A 16,171-nucleotide genomic window follows, 5' to 3' on the forward strand; every position below is an offset into this window, starting at 1 on the left:
ATGGCTGGCTTCTCCTCTCCCTTCTGCCCCCATTCTCAAAGTTATACTCATAGACTTTTTAAAAAATGCACCAGATTTCTAGATTGTTGGAGGGGAAAGTACTGTTTGAATTTCCATTATGTTGTAATTGTAGTGGGAAGGGATATGAGAAGTAGTTGTGGAACGTTCCTGGAGGGGCTGGGGAAGAGTGGGCAATAAGAGGATTCTTCCAAAGGAATGCAGCTTGGCATGTGTTGACTTTCCATCCCTTATTCCCCGAAACGTGGCAGAGAAATCTGTACAGTACAGTAAATAAGCAGTTTATTCTAAGCCACCCCACCAGTTAACACAGTCTCGTTGAAAAAGGAGGTTAAAATTCTCCCACCACACATACATACACTCAGTTTGAGAATAATTTAAAAAACAACACATAGTCTAGTAACACCTTAAAGACTAACAAAACATGTAGATGGTATCATGAGCTTTTGTGGGCATAACCCACTTCAGATGACCGGAGTATAACAAGTCCAGACCCAAGAATAAATAAGGGAAAGGGGGGGGGGAGGGGAGAAACAGACAGTTCAAATAGTTACAAGAGGCTGTTAAGAACCATTAGCACCTCCGTTATTTGGATGGTTGGTTAAGTCATTAAAAGATGGAAGATAGTGTGCAAGCCATCTTATATCCAGGTTCAGACCATTTGCATAAGAATTAAACGTGTGAATGAAGTTAAGTTCCAATCCTTCTCTGTGTATTTGGCTTGTGGAATTGGTCTAAAACAAAACAGTGACTTGGAGATCCATTAATGCGTGTCTAGGAAGATTCAAGTGTTCTCCAACAGGTTTTTGTGTATTGCCTTTTTGGATATCTGATGTGTCCATTAATTCTTTCCTGTAAAGATTGTCCAGTTTGGCCACTATACATTGCAGTGGGGCATTGCTGGCATTTGCTCCTAAGTCACATTTACACTTTCTGTAATTCAGAATGGGTCTGACTGACTTGGATTTAGCATGGGAAAAGTTGATAATTAGCAATGTGGGCACTAGCATAATCTTCCATAAATAACTTTCTTTCAAAGGAAGTCTACTAGCTATTTCAGAGTGGTATTCTATGGCTGAAGTCAGACTAAAATATTTTATACAGGATTTTTTTGAACAGTAGAGAATGAGTATATGATACCATTGTAAGTCCTATGAGAATAATGACATGGTTCTTTTGATAGCTTTCTAGTATGAAAATACCTCAACATGGCTCATATAGTAAATCTCTGGTCTCAACAGGCAAAGACAATAGGAATGGGAAAGAGGAGATTTCAGACTATAATCTTGAATGTAACATCAATATGATGGTGGTGTGTCCAGCTGCTAAAAAAAAAGTGATTTTTGGTTTTTGCTACTGACTTGCTTCAAAACTGTGGGCATCTGACTGACCTACTTTATTAATCTATTGTTGGGTATGATGTATTGCCTGGATTTGAGATTCTTGGGTGAAAGATATGTGCAATCATTATGCCATTATTATCTTGTATGCTACATTCCTCATGATATGTCTCAATCAAGCAGGAGATCCCCTCTTGCATCCTAGAAATACCAGAGACATTGTCTAAAAATTTTCTTAGGGACAGATCTTCATTTTTTTTAATTCCTCCTAAACTTTGGGAATTCAAGATTGAGTCCCTGAAATGCTAACACTCTACCCACAAAAGGCAAAAAACCTACTGAAATCTTAGCTGGGCACTTCAAAGGACCAATACTTTAATTTAATTTGAGTAGTTGAGAAGTTTAGTAGTTGCTGTTTTCAAACAACATGAAAAACAGAATCCCCTGTTGGAGGGCACTGGGGAGGAAAGAGCTACTTACTAGCCTCAGAAAACGGACATGGTTTCCTATTAATACGTGCCACAGTAATGTAGTGGTTCAGAATTTTCCGTTCTTATCTTCGCAAGCAAAATGGCTACACTCAAATAACCCTGGCTACATTTATGCTGTCACAAATGAGCCACCCAACCCTATAGTAGTGAGTATGAGTGTACAGGTAAATAGACTAAGACTCAAGTGTAGACTTTCTCAGCTGGACTCAGACCCAAGCTCCCTGGTTCCAGCCAAAGTAGGAACATTTAGCCTGCCAATTTTAGCTCCACGGCATGGGCCCCCCAAATCCAATTTCTTGTTTTGTTTAGCATTACTTGAAATACTCAAATGACTTGACTTGTCTTGATCCCAGAACAAATGTGGAGACCTGGGTTCTTTGCTTTTTATTGATTATTCACCAAAAAGGGATCTATATGAATATCATGTCTTTAAGTTTAACTCTCACCGTGTCGTCTTCAGTGTTTTATCAAAGTGTCCTCTCTTTAATTTGGATCTATTTCTTTATTTTTCAGCGTATTTTTCATTAATTTCTCAAAATCATGTCTTAAATTGGGAGCATAGAGATTCTAATTTCCCCCCATGCTTTGGAAGACCACTTATGATCATGTACACCTATGATGAGATCCATTGTAGAAAACTGTACTGTCCCACCCTATCAAATGGACAAAATTTTTAAAAAATGGCCACTGATTTTGGATGACTCAGTTCTTCGGTACTCAACATGGGACAGGTTGGGTATGAGTGTTTTCAGATGTACTGAGCAATCTAGATGTCCTTCTGAAATCAATGGACCAGTAGGTGTGAACAGCTCAAGTTATATATGATTCCGGGGAAAACTACATACAACTTAAACACCTTTTTAATGCAGAGTAGATGGAGTCTGGCTCCAGATCTGAAGTCAGTAGATTGGGTCTGTCTCCTGTTTGTTATAGCTTCGCTGCAGTTCATTCATCTCACCCTCACTTAACAAAACTGACTGTATTATCTAAAAGTATTTTGGATAGATCCTTAGGTGGTGTAAATCTGCAAAGGTCCATTGAAGTCAATTGGGATGATTTGCATCCTTAAAGTTAAGCAAAGTGTTTCAGAGGTTTTTCTGAGTCACTGCTTAATTAAAGACTCTGGATGATAAAGTACATTTCTGAGGGTTTTTTCCTTTTCAGAGTATAAAAACTAAGCAATGTCAGACAAACATGAGTGAGGTCTCCTCTTGGGAACAGAAGAGGGCATTTAAATAAGGGATGAGCAAACTATTCAGTTGTTTATAATAGCTCCAAATTCATGTGAATCAATAGATTCAGAATAGTTTCAGTGACTAATAGCCCAACTCATTCTTGTCTCTGACAGACCCTCACCTAAGTGCTATAGTCTACCGGGGAAAGAAAGTAGCAAGTGGATTTTATTTTAAAAATAGATTGTGGAGAGGAATGACCATTTTTGTTTGTCATGAGGATGCAGAGATTTATGATAAGCTGTAATTATGTAACTATCTTATATTTAAATACTCCACAGTGTCCAAACTCTGAGGGCATCTGTAAGTATTACTTCATGTGATCAGAGTTGACTAAGAAATCCTCCTTTCTGCTCCTTTGGTATGTCTGTATTGGATTGTATTCTGATCTCAGCACTGCTAGGTGCATTGCCACCTTCCTGTTATGCTGTGTACATAACTTCAATAGCATGCAAGCATGATGGTATATAACCAGTTGTCTGTAGTTCAGTGTGAACCTTTGGAGCCAAATTCTGTTCTGACTGCTGTTAATTATTATTCTGAAGTGCCAAGTATGGATAATAGAATATAAAAGTGGGTGTACTGAGACTTGTTGTGTGGCTCTGAAAGGAGAGTTTTGACCTAGATGTTAGGAATTAATCATGACTACCGTATTTTAGTTCTAGCATTCTAACCTACCACAGTGATGAAAACTTTGCTAACCCAAAGATTTAGCAAGAAACATTTTGCCTGAATTTAGAGTTGGAGGGGAGGTCATGGTAACATGCCATTGTATTTGGATATATGGTGGTGGGGTAGAACACTTGTCTATGTAACACAACCTGCATTCTTTCCTTTGCAAATTAGCACAACTGACACAATCTTGAAATTTCTCCACTACTAGTGGCCAAGGCTATCTTCTCCCATAGAAATGGGAAAGGAAGTAGTACAACTCCCTACTTGTGGATCCTCAGGGTTAAATAGATTCCAGGAGAGGCCAGGGCCACCTGATCAGAGACCTCTGGGTCCCCTAGCATACTGGCATGGAGTTGGAGGAAGGCTATCAAGCATTGGTCCTAGCTGGGGTATTCCTCAGGTCCTTGGTGGAGTTAAGCACAAAAATCTTATTTCTAATTTATCCTATGCAGGGCTTGAGGGGTCACCAGAGAGGTAGTGCCGTGGAGGTGGCTGAAACTGCTTTGACAGTGGGAGGGAGGAGAGCCATACATAGAGGCTCCCTCCAGTGCAGATCGGGATGGGGAGGAAGATCCAGGTCATTCTGAGTTAAATTCTTTCCCAATAGGAATTAAGAGCTTTTGAGACTCTTGCTAGATTTGTGTCCCCATAAAGACTATTCATGATGTCTGAGGGAGTTATCCATTTGTTTGGCTCAATGTCTCCTTCAGAATTTACAATATCTATATTAGTAATATTTTTCATTTTTTGGTATTTTCACCCTCTAAGTCAAATAATCAATTTACTTCCATGTTTGTGAGCACTGTCCATTGTCTTTATCAGGGTTTTGAACAGGAAATTGGACAAATAATGTTACATTGATATTTTTGTCCCATTTCTCGCCTCTCAACTGTATGGATGTTTATAAATGGCCAAGAACAAAAAAGAATCAAAACATTACCACAAGTGCACATACCTATGCAGCAATTTAGTTCTAGCATTCATGGTCAAAAAAGCCCTCGGGAACACTATTAAAATGAGGTTTAACTGAGAGTAGAAGCTGCAATGTATGAAGCAGCAAAGGTTATGAAGAATATCCAGATTTATCAGCAATAGCTCAGAATAAGATTCGTTATCTGCTTTTTTGACAGCCAATCTTCTCCATATCTTCTATGTCATATATGCTCATTACACTGAATAATGCACTTGGCAGGGTTCAATAGCACATTGTTCCTCCTGAAAAAGACAGATGGGTATTCAGTAGGTTATATCAGATGGGTTGTTCCCCAAAAAACTTAGAGAAAAAACATGGATCTGTTCAAATGGCCTGTCTTTAATATCCCAGTTGGCAATTAAAAAAGGCAATTTTGGTTTCCCTGCTGACTTGTTCTGTTGCAGCTGTCTTTCTGTTGTACTATTGAAGTCTTCAGCAGTGTTTTGCAATGGTAGTTTTCTTCAGTAAAACTTTTTTTAGTACCATTATTGAAAATATTTAGGAAAAAAGTATCAAGATATAATGGCTTTTTAATAAAACTGAAGCAATAGTTGGCACAATTTTCACTGGAGTCATTGTGATTTATTTGGACTTCTTCTAGACCCCTCAGGCTCAGATGGGTTTGATTCCCTGAACTGAGCTCATTATGGACTGAGACATTATTTTGTGACTGAAGTTGAATCTGTTCTGCTGTTCTTCTAATTGCTCTTTATTGACCATTACTTGTATTCCCAGTGAACCTTCCTATCCACATGCAACTGAATTGCAAATAAGAGGGACGGATGTGTATGATTCTATGATTTCCAGACAGATGCAGGTCTCGCTCATTAGGTAGGTGATCAACTACTTATTTCAAGCCTCTTTACCATTTTTTATCAGGGATGGTTCTATTTTATGTGATCTGCCTGTTTTAAGTTATTTTTAGGTACATGGATACTGTTTGTGTGCTAATCTCCAATCATACTAAATTCTGGGTTTGAATAAGGTTTGACCCCAATTGGGTGCACCTTTTTGCATCATTCCCATATTCTAAATGTGTGTCAAAATATGCCTCTGAAATGAATCTAAGCTTCACTATCTGCATTCATTGAAGCCTATTGCATGTATATTGTTCACCTTGAATGCCTAAGTATACTGCCATTTTACAGTGGCCCATCGACATAAAACTATTCTCTTCATGATCAGAGTTTACATTCCCTAACTGATAGGGATACATACCTAGTTCAGATTTTCAAAGAGATTAAACAACACAAGGCTGCTGAATGATTCATTCCTTTGCTTCAGTCAGAGAACAATGCCCAGTAGAATTGCTAAAGGAAGCTTTCTTGGTTACTTATTTTAGAGCTCCTTGGCTTTTCCCTACAAATGGAGCTCTGACTGTAGCTCCACTGAGCAGAGCTATGTTGCCAACATTCGGCTGAGAGCCTGCCTTAAATGTTCTGCCACAGCTGGTGACACACAATGTAAAATGTTTCCCTCTTCCTCTTTCCCCACCCCTGAAAAATTGACTAATTTCATCCTTTACCCACTCTCCTATCTCTTTCCCCTCCCAATGTCTCTTGAACTACCATGCTTCTCCTTCCCCATTATCTGTGAGGCTGCCTTAGATGACTGCTGTAAGGGAGCAGAGGGAAATTAATGGGTGCTCTTGCGGCTTTTGCTGACAGTAATGAAGACATCCTGTGGTCTCTGGCTGGAATGTGATGTGCTGGGTGATTAAAGAATGGCCTGACTTCACTGCTAGGGAGAAGTCTTCTGTAGCTTGCTTCATAGCTGGGAAAATCAGTCTACCTGATGCTGTGGGTGAGAACAGGGCTCAAGTACTCTCCAAATATTGCCTCTTCAGATTCTGGCCTCACACTGGATGACTTAAGTTAGCAGGAATATAACTGTATTCTGGTTCCAGAGTTCTCATGGAGGACAGCCCTGACCTGGTCCCTAGTTCTCTCCTCCGTTTTGTAACTCTTGTGTTGGGTGTGGTGTGTTTCCTATGTGCTGGTAGAAGAACATAAAAAGGAATCCTCCATGCAGAACTGTCATGGTAGTGGCAATTGCAGATCAGTGTGGGATTGAACCCAGTGGTCCAGAACTCTACTGATGTAAATCTGTGTGGGTCCACTACATTCAGTATAACTATACTGACACCAGTTGAATACCTGGCCCACCTTTCATTTTTTATACCACCTGCAATTTTGTGCCCACAATCAATAGATCGCTTTTTCAGACAGTTTCTGAGGAAAAAAAGACTGTTTCCTTAAGCCACTGAAGCAGGGCTTGGCTATTAAGCAATTTCTTCTTGTTTCTCTTACCATACATTGATTATTTGAAAATTGTAAACTAGAGTAGTGGGCAAGCATTCACATGCATGTGTGCAGACCCTAAATGTAAAAAGATGCATCTCTTAGCTACCCAACACCTATTCTAAAATAATGATTTTATAGATTTATTCGATTCCATTTGTCACTGATAAAAGAAACAGTATCTCCCTTCACTTATTTTTTTGGGGTTGTCTTTCATATAAATTATTCATCAAAATATGAACATGGTTTTTGTTTTGGTTCTTAATTTTAACATGAAAAATCTTGCTTGAAATTGATATAGAGTTCAGCTTAAAAGGAAGGTTCTGATGAGCCTGATGAGACATCAAAATTGATACCACAAGAATCTGAAACTACCACACTTATCACTTTAAATTACTACACCTCTACTGTGCCATTAGAATGCAATATTTCCTCTGTAATCCAGTGAGAGGGACACTTACAGAAGCATATGTTAGTATATTAACTCACTAGAACTGGACAATCTGCTATGTAACTGATGGATTTTTCTGATTAAAAATTATATTGAAATTTGGTCCCAAACCTATTAAATAATTGGCATTTTATTTGTATAATTAAACAAAATACCAGTTTTAACAGTGAGGCTAATAGCCATCAGAACAGATTAGGAATTTCTCCACTGTTTCAGTCCTGCATTGAATATAAACACATTTATAATTGAATTCAAGAATACATCTTTTAGAAAAATATTCAATCTAAGGAACTAGTAGATGAGATTCTAGAGCCAGAAGAAGATGAAACTGGATTATTGGAATGGTCTCTTCTGTTCTTACCTCTCTGGAGGGGAAAAAACTTGACAGAAAGGAATGACTTTGAGAGTAAATGTCTGTGAAATCCTCATAATGCAGTTCGTATCATTGACATAGCTTTAAATGGTAAAGTAACACAAGCTGGTCAGAAAATGGGGAGGAGGGAGAGTCTGAAACATTTTGGATCTATTTCATCAAAAAAAATGTGTTCCGTGGACATTTTCTGACTGGCCGTAGGCATTACCCATACTTTTTTTTTTCTTTTTTTTTCTCCCCTCTGAATTTTCTGTCTATTTTAACCTGAAAAACAATGTGGTCCCAGTTAGATTTAACAAAGATCAATGAAACTCACCTGACTTCATCTCTGAACCACCACCCTCTTGCTCACAGGATAACTCTGCCCCACAGGCCCAATCTTCCCTTCCCTAGTGTAATCTTTTGGGTTTCTACTGTATCTTAAAATCTGGATGGGAAAATAGATCCTGGCATTTCAAAACTGAGAATATTAAGCCCCAGCTGTGGAAAGCACCTTCTCTGGGGAAGAGTATTTGATCGTGTGATTTACGTATGTGAACTTCAATGGGATCCTAACTCATGCTTATATTTAGGCATGTGCTTACATTATGCCATAAATAAAGATGGATTTAAGCATGTGCTTAAGTGCTTTCTTAAATCACAACCTTGCACATAACAGTAAGAAGAAAATTCTTGAGTGTTTTAGGTAGAGAAAAATTAAACATACAAGCAAAGCAGCGCATCAAAGACTTGGACTGTAGAGGATAACTTTTGATTGTCTGGACAGAAGAAAACCCAGATGGTTTTGTGAAGAGATTGTAGTATTAACTTTATTCAGTTCACTTGATCAAATAAAAAGATTTTACAATCCTAGAGAACCCATGTTATTTAATTACATAGATCCTTTAGGACAATATTTTCTGTCCACAGAGTGAATTTTAAATAAAAAACACACCTTAATCTTTTCCTACAACTTCAAATGGTTTCCAGGGGCCTGTTTTATGTTTGAAATTCCATAATAGCTGAGGAGAAAATTAAAATATAGATAACAGATCCATTTGGTTGGTTCCCAGGCACAAAAGCACAGATTTGGTGTGGAAATCAAATATGCCTAGATTAGAACAGTCAGTGATTTCAGTGTTAAAACAGTTAAGGGTGAAGAAAGTTAGGCATGTTGGAATGACATTGAATATAGCAATGTTATTGCATAGTACACTGCCCTCCTTCTTGGCTTGGAAAAAAATGATTTCAAGTAATTGAAGATAGTTGATTGGCTTTAAGCACAACACTGAATAAAGGGTGGCACCTAGTCTGACCCACTCCGGTAGTAGTCTCTGGGGATTTCAGTCACAACTTGTGACAGAGGAGTAGTTCATACCAGGTGTGAATTGTACTTCTTCCTAACCACCGTCTGCACCAGTGGGTTGTGGATGCTGTCTTGGCTTCATGCACTTCATGCTCCTTCCTCTCCCCTGCTTCAGGGCAGCAATGGGACTAGAACTCAGATTTGCTAATTCTGGAAACACTGGACCCTGTCACTTGAATCACTCCACCCCAGTTCCTTCGCCTTAGAGGATGAAGACAGATAGCTATCTGGGCAGATTGAACTCAGTCCATGAAGTGGCTGTGAAATATGTACACATTTCTAGATGGTGTTGCAATGTTACAGAGAAATTGAAAGCCTGAGGTGGAATGCTGGCCTCACCAAAGACAATGAGCCAGCACTTCATCCCAATAAGTGTTTAAGTCTATGCACAATTATGTGTGTAAAAATACATATCTAATGTATCCCCACATTACTAGGATTGAACATGGAAACTGGATTTTTGTCAAGCACCTATCTAGTTGTACATATAGTAGGGTGGTTGTTTTTGACCTTCCCTAAAATGACAATTTTAAAAATTATAGTTAGAATTGGAAAGTGGCTTAGTTTCTTGTATCTTCTATAGAAGTGAATACTTCAACTGAATTGCTGGCTCTAACTTACTACAGCAATTCTCTCCATCTGCTTCAGCAAAATGGCACTAGTGGGACTATTTGTCTCTTCTGCTGTCACTGAAGTCTGTACTACATCAAACACTAGTGCTTTCTCTATACTGTGTCAATGGATCATGCACTTAAAGTACAGACCCAAAATTGGCAAACAGTAGTAATGACATGTTCTAGGCTATGAGGCTCCTCTGGGCTAGATAACCTATCAATGGATATATAAAAATTGTGTGTGTGTGTTTTATTTATATAAAATAACTGAAAAGCATGATTATAATACACTTTCCATAACATGAATTCTTAATGCTTGACATGCAGGCACAGCTCCATATTTTGGCATTTTTTTTATCTCCAATGGGCTACGTCTACACTGCAGGCTTCTCGTGCAAGAACTTTTTGCGGAAGAGATCTTCCGCAAAAAGTTCTTGCACAAGAGCACATCCACGTTGCCATGTGATTTTGCGCAAGTCAGCATCCACATGGCCATGTATGCTCTTGGGCAAGAAAGCGCCGATGGCCATTCACAGAAACCCGTATGGTGATGAGGTACAAAGCTGCGTAAGACATTGTAAATGAAGTACACTGTGGTAAATGTACTTGAGTGTGAGAGGTTTGAAAAGGGAAACTCACAGTGAGGGAGCATGCCCTGTTATGCTGATGTATGATAGAAAGTTAGAAACCTAGTTATGGTATGTCTCTTAAAAGATGAACGAGGATGGAACCTGATAAATTCTCCAATATGATAAAAGCTGTCATAAAAAGAAGGATGTTCAATTGTTCTCCATGACAACTAAAATATAGGGTAAGAGGAATGGGCTAAATCAGTAGAAAGGGAGATGGAGCACCTGTGCTTTTTCCAATAGGTGTGTCCATCTACACGCACCTTTTTGCGCAAGCATTCTTGCGCAGAAAGGCTTATTCCTCATAGAAAGAGGAATAACACTTGCACATAAAGCCCTGTCTTCTGATAATCTACTGTACATTTTGTTGCACAAAAATGCGCTTGTAGTGTGGATGCTCCACGAGTTTTTGCACAAACGATATTTTTGCGCAAAAAGTCTGCAGTATAGACGTAGCCTCAATGTGTAGCTTTAAATACCTTGTTACAGATATGTAACAATTGTTAAACGAAAGGGCACAGAATGCATCTAAACCCAATAAATATCTAGACTTTTTTCTTTACAACTATGTAATCTGAAGATTAAATAACGTTTAAAGGCTCACAACAACTTGGACTTAGTTCTCCATGAATCTCATTTCATCCTTAATGTACAAAAAAAATCCCGTATTTTGAAATAGGGGTTTACAATCCATTGGATTACTGACCTTTACAAATGTTGCATTCATTGAGCGTAGGCAATGTGCGCATAATCTTTGTATATGTACCGAGAAGATGGAAACAGGCAGTGTCTTTATTCTGATTTAGTGCCCAAGCCATGCCTCTCCCAGCTAGCTGCTTCCTCGGGTTCATTCCTGTATGATTTGATTACTACTTATGCTTCACCTAAGTTTTTTCGCAAATAGGTCTTAGATAAAAGGGCTGGAAGGGATGTCAAAGTTGTCAAATATGACAAGTATGCTTCCTCACTCTGAATTTCTCTTTTTAAACCTCTCCACGCTCATGTACATTTACCACAGTGTACTTCATTTACAATGTCTTATGCAGCTTTGTGCCTCTTCACCATAAGGGTTTCCCTAAGCTTCAGTGCACTCCTAGGAATAGGGTGGGATAAGAGGTGTAACCTCTGACATCCTGGCCTGTTTTGCTTTTCTTTCGGCCTTCTTTCCACTTCCTGTCTCTCACTGGTGACAGTGGCATGTAGATTAGACTACCCGGCATAGGAGGCATACCTGGGAGGTCGACAAATGCCTTTGATGTCGACCGCGGAACGTCCAAACTACTGCGCTGAGCCGACAAACAGCTGATCGGCTCAGCGCGGCAGCCAGGTAAATTTAAATGAAGCGGCGATTATTTAAATCGCTGCTTCATTTTCCTATGCCGGGTAGTCTAATCTACATGCCTCTGTCGCCAGAGGCATGTAGTCTAGACGTACCCTTTTTACCTGTCCTCAGCACTGGAGCAGAATCTCCTTGCTAATCAGTTAATCACATGGTCCTAATCAATTATCTCCCCAATTTGACCTCTGCATGGAAGCTTACAGAATGGTTAGTCAGCCTTAGGCTGCTTCCACTCTAGCATCTTTTCTAAACCTTTTCTCTTTGGTGCTGGTTGTTCTCTGGACTCACTCCAATTTGTCCATCTTACCTAAAGGGGGGCACTCATATTAGAGACACTACTCCAGCTGCGGGTTCACCAATACCAAGTGGTGGGACCACTATCTCATGTGTCCCATATGACATTTCTGTTAATACACTGAGAAAGAGTAGCCCTTTTTACAATTACATGACATTACTTACATGCAAGCTGGGACTCACTATAACTCCCAGATCCTTGTTAGCATTACTAGCACCTAGACAGTTATTCTCCATTTTCTAGTAGTGCATTTGATTTTTTTCCTTCATACGTTTAGAACTTTCTGCTTGTCTGAATTTTGTTTTATTGCATTTAGACCACTTCTTCAATTTGTCAGTCATTTTGAATTCTAATCTTTTAAACTTCTTCCAGTTTGGTGTAATCTGTGAATTTTATAGTCCTATAGCCACTCCATTATTGAAGTTATTAATGAAAATATTGAGTAGTTCCAGGCCTGACCTCTGTGGGAAAATATTAAATGTCCTTCTAATCTGACGGTAAATCATTGATGTTTGTTCTTTAGAATACTAGAGAATTAGCCCATCATGAAATGGGATTTTCAGGTCCCTCCTCCACATTGGTCTTCTCTCCTGAGCCTCTGGTCTCTCGCTCTGTATCTCTCTCTCTCTCTCTCTCGTTCACTTCTCCTCCCTCTCCTGCCTCTCACTCAGGGGCCATGGAGCCCAAACGGCCGGGCTGCATGGAGTGTGCGGAGTCCAAATTGTCGCTTGTGCTGCTTGCTCCCACGCGGAGGCCTGGCTGAGCAGCGCAGAAGTCAGCTGAGCGCCACGGCAGGAGGCGAAGGGGGGGAGGGTGGGCTGTGACATTCACGACCAGGGGGTGGGACCTGGAGCAGCTGTCATGCCACACGTCACCGTCCCACTTCCCTTTGCCTCCCACCGTGGCGCTTGGCTGACTTCTGCGCCGCTTAGCCAGGCCGCCACGGGGGAGAAAGCGGCGCAAGCGGCCATTTGGGCCCCGCACTCCCCATGCAGCACGGGCTGCTCAGAGGGAACAGCCAGCATTTCAGGCAACAGCGCCCCCCAGAGGGAGCAGCCAGCATTTCGGAGTTAGACTCTCAGACACTGGGCTACTATATATATATATATGATGGTCTTTCAATTAGTTGTGCACCTATTTTATAGTAATTTCATTTAGGCCACATATCTGTAGTTTGCTTATGAGACTGTCATGTCAGACTCTTGAAAGCGTTCTACATATTAATATTTCTCATTCACTGCTTCCCCACTATTTATTTGGCAAATAAACCTGTCTTAGAAGGAAATTAGGTTGGTTTAGTTATGACTTATTCTAGACAAATCCATGTTGGCTATTTCTTATAAACCTATTGACCTCCAGATGCTTACAAATTAATTGTTCAACAGTTGGTTCCAGTAGCCTTCCAAGTTGCAATGTTATGGTGAGTGGTCTATAATTTTCTGCGTGTTCTTCATTCCCTTTTTAAAAAAACAGGTACTATGTTTGTTTTGTCTAGTCTTCTGGGACATTGCCCATCATCCAAGAGTTTCATGGTTCTGAGTGCTTTAGCTTGTTCCACAAGAACCTTAGGGTGAATTTCATCAAGTCCTTCTAACTGATGTACATTTAATTTGACCTATTATTTACCTATTTCAGCTTGAATGCCTTTCCCCTTTTTTGTTAAAATTCACATGGACTGATTTCCTTTTGTCCAGGTGGATGCTCTGTGCTCTATCTCTGAGCACACTTTCTCCTCCCACATTCCATTCCAGAGGATTCTTTTTTATTTTTTTTATTTTTAAATGTCTGCATTGTTTCCTCAACTACTTTGATTACAGGAGGAGGTTCATCAGGATATGTTGAGCTTGTCAAATAAAAATACTCTACTGATTTCACTTCCAACTTAAAATTTGTGCCACTCATGTATTCCCCAGCAATACCTACCCCAAACTGAGAGTTTGGTGGATTTTTCCAAATGGCAGTTCCCCAAAAAGTCTCATACACTGTCATTGATGCCAGTCATCTTTTGCCACTTGAATCTGTGCATTCATATCAGGCAGGAGTATTTTACTTTTGTACTTTGATCAGTCTGTCTTGGTGCTGATATGGGCATCGTGTTTTGGTATTGATCAGGTTTTGTGTTGTTGTGAGGTAAGAATTCAAACTCTGCCTTTTCCCAGGAGTTAATCTTTACTATCTGTAGTATTGTTTGCAGATATTCTCTGGTTTATTACTTGTGCGGAGGTCTGCAGTTTATAGCTTTTGTTCAGTTGTCTTGAATTCCCCTTGGGTTTCATGGGCTTTCAGTTTATATCCATACTAATGGATTCTGAAGATAATTGCTAGTTTTTTCTCACTTCACGGTTGGATATTTGGCTACTATAAGTTGTCATTTAGATCGTACGTTGGCCTCTTTTGAAGGTTTGACTTGTCACACCAGAATCCCATCTATCTGATGATCTGTTGAGGTGAATCTGATTCTGAGTCAGCCAATCTGGCCTTGGCCAACTCCATCACCTTACTTGTTTGTGCTTGAATAAGGTATTTATGATGCCAAATCTTTTTCAATCATAAATGGCATGAGTTGCCACTCTCTACTGTTTGTCTTGCTAGACCCACATTTCCCAATACAAGGGAACCATTCTGAGTAACTCTCAGGACCAGGGTATACATTGCAGTGACTTGGTACAACTGAGATCTCTCTATGGTGAGCAGCTGATAATTCCATCTCAATATCACTGTAGAACTTCTCACTCTCTTTATCATTACAGTTGCTAATGTGGCCATTATCAGTAGAAAACAATTCCTTCAAAAGGTTGGGCTACCACTGGCATGGGAGTGGTGTAAGGAAGAGATGTATGATAGCGCAGGGCCACCCAGAGCCACCTGTTCTCTCCTTCTTCCCTGTCAGGAGCTGTCAGTTAAGTGCCCAAATCCCTTGCTCCCTCCCACACTCTTGCATTTATCCAGCCTCTCTTCTACCACCAGCTCACTCCTGCATCTACTTCCTGCCCAGATATCACACCCAGCCCACCCCATGGCACACTGAACTGCTAATTTTTGGACCCATCCTGGAGTCTATGGGAACCCACAAAATCTAATAGCTCTGGGCCCTCAGAATAGTTTATCCAGCCCTGGTGGGGACCTGTTTAGAAATTCAGAACTTGTGAGGGTGGTGGGAATACACAATTCTTTGGATCTCCTGAAGTGGTTAGAAAGGGAATAATATGAGGACAGGAGATTCATATCACTTTGAGTCCTATTTTTTAAACTATTAACAATGAATAGAGATAAGAAATATTTGACTCCTCTGCTGAAGTGTTGAATAATAAAGCATTTCTGGAGCTACTTCTGAGTGCAAGATTAGAGTTTATTATGGTGTCTCTCCAAGACTTGTCCTTTTTTGAATTAAGTGATTTATCCCAACATATATTTGGTTTTTAAAAGTCTCTTGTATAATTGACTTCCTTTCACACCACAGAGGCCATGACATGTTATCTGAACAGCCTATATATGAATTTCTCTGGTACAGAAACAACTCGAAGGGTCAGATCCTCCAGTGTTGTAAATCATTTGAGCTCCAGTGAAACTGGTGGAGCTATAATAATTTACACAACCTGAGGATATGGCTTTTAGCTTTTAACCTCATATTCAGTACGTAGTCAGAATAACTTTAAATCTGCAAGTGACATGGTAAATCAATATAACTCCATTAACGGTAGTCCAATTATTGAGTAAACCAGCTCAGGGAATAAATTACCACAGAGTGATGACAGAAAACCTTGAACATTGCTATTAATGTTACCAAATACGATGCTGCCATTGTTCATTCAATTACATGCATCTCTGATGTCGGAGGTCATGGCAATGTTGTTGCTCAGATGCTATGATGGTTTGCGAATTGTAGTATATTGAGGAAAAACTCTACAATAGCAATAAATATCCACATTACTTTATTCCAGCAACAAATTCATCAAATTTCTCTTTACAGTTGGTTAGTCAGGCATGTTTTGTGTTCATGGTATTTGGTACTATATTGTATGGCAGAATTAAGTTAAGTAGACATGGTGGTAGTGTAACAGATTTCCCAGTTTATTCCTTTCTGTGAGAGAACTAG

At 39.7% G+C, this 16,171-nt stretch overlaps 1 long non-coding RNA gene across 3 annotated transcripts in view; it reads left to right on the forward strand.

The window, feature by feature from the left end:
• The window catches only part of LOC142831009 (uncharacterized), a 330,790-nt gene that overhangs the window by 76,388 nt on the left and 238,231 nt on the right, over positions 1–16,171 (forward strand). For 2 of the 3 annotated variants that reach the window (XR_012906593.1, XR_012906594.1), the window contains exon 2: positions 5,465–5,560. The exons of the other annotated variant lie outside the window; for it this stretch is intronic. This is a non-coding gene — a long non-coding RNA (uncharacterized LOC142831009). The remainder of the gene's footprint in view (positions 1–5,464; positions 5,561–16,171) is intronic. 3 annotated transcript variants of the gene reach the window in all.

This window comes from Pelodiscus sinensis, chromosome 11 (assembly GCF_049634645.1).
Source record: "Pelodiscus sinensis isolate JC-2024 chromosome 11, ASM4963464v1, whole genome shotgun sequence".
Lineage (NCBI taxonomy): Eukaryota > Metazoa > Chordata > Testudines > Trionychidae > Pelodiscus > Pelodiscus sinensis.